Source organism: Aplysia californica, unplaced genomic scaffold (assembly GCF_000002075.1).
Source record: "Aplysia californica isolate F4 #8 unplaced genomic scaffold, AplCal3.0 scaffold00266, whole genome shotgun sequence".
In the NCBI taxonomy this organism is placed as follows: domain Eukaryota; kingdom Metazoa; phylum Mollusca; class Gastropoda; order Aplysiida; family Aplysiidae; genus Aplysia; species Aplysia californica.
This window is the reverse complement of record NW_004797536.1, coordinates 893,770-895,378: the sequence shown is the minus strand read 5'-3', so window position 1 is coordinate 895,378 and position 1,609 is coordinate 893,770.

Here is a 1,609-nt window from a genome sequence, read left to right as displayed (position 1 = left end):
AGATATTTGCGAAAGAAGGAGGTGGGGGTCACCTGTTTTCAGAGGTAAAATTAGTCTGAAAATGGCGGCCAAAGATTAGTTGTTTCCTTAGCTTAAGAGTCCATGGTAACTGAAAATTTACATTTTTGAGCCTTTAATCAACGCTTTTCAGAAAAATCCACACAGAAATGAGTTCTTTAATGGGCAAGAAAGGTGTTGAGCCAAAAAACAAAAATTTGATGAAAATTCACAAAACTGCGGAAAAATGCAAGTTTCTTTACTTTGATTATTTTGACGAGAGCCTGATTCCACCACGCCGCCTCACATTTGTCCTCATTTTTAAATCCCTTTTAAGTGCAGTCATGCGTGCCGGTGTATGTATTGCCTTCTTGACACACAACTTTGCAAGAGCAAGACCAGGATGCACATTCTTCTATTCTGCGCATGTGGGATGTTGTGTTTGTGTTATAAGCACAATTGTGTCCCTGCCGGTCAATATCAGCCATATGAAGGAAATTTCAAAACCTAGTTAACATTATTTTAAAAAACTATCACCTTTTCCATACAATATAAAACAAGAATGAAGTAAGTATGACAATATTTTACGAAAATACAGAACTTTTAATTGTGCGAGGTGAGGAAACACGAAAAGGAGAATATAGCCTCCGAAGTTGAGCAACATGTTTCCATAGAAATGGGGGTCTTAGAATTGACATAGAGTATAATATAGTCTTGAAATTTAGCAGTTATCTTGGCTATGCCACTACAATGTAATATACAAAAGTAGAAAACTATTCATTTACAGAGAAAAAACGTATGGGCCAAACAAATTTTAACGAGAATGGACTTCTCGTCAAATGCAACAAAATATTAGCATCATACTAGGTACCAGACACTACATTTTCAAAGTAGCTGTATGTCAAATTCATCAGTTTTATGTGAAAGGCCTATGTCTCCTGAGAATTTTGGTGCCATACTTTTACCATAAAGTCAATGTTTAAGAGAATGGCAGCTGTTTCAATTTAACATATTAATAAAATATGGCTGAAGTCGTTAACTGGCTCCAACCCCATGTTTGACAGATAGTAAAAGTAAAAGAGTGGGAAGTGCACCAAACATCTCTTTATTAAAAAAGTATAATCACTATGACATAGAAATGAAGCCTAATATTTAAATTTGTTAAGACTGAGAGATCTTTCATCATCATCCAGTGCCAGATCTGCGATCATGTTTCTCCATTCATTCCTTTCCTCGGATGCTCTAAAAAAGCTGCGTTTCCCTGATCTTTCCCTGTTACCCTTGTTTAGGTTACCCAAGTATGTTGTTCTGGGCCTTCTCCTGCCTCGCCTGTCCTCAATTTTGCCAGTGAGAGCTAGGTCTTCAAGACCCTTATGTCTATTTATGTGTCCCAAAAACTGCATAATTTGTCGTTTCCTGATTGTTTTTAACGTTGAGCGACCCACGTGGGCTTCATCAAGCACTACCTCATTTGATTTCTTTTCCTTTCACAATACTCTTAGCAGTCTCCTAATAAACCACATTTCTGTTGCTTCTATTTTATTTTCACTGTCTTTAGTGATTGTCCAGCATTCACAGCCATATAGAAGGGTTGACCAAACAGAGCATTTCA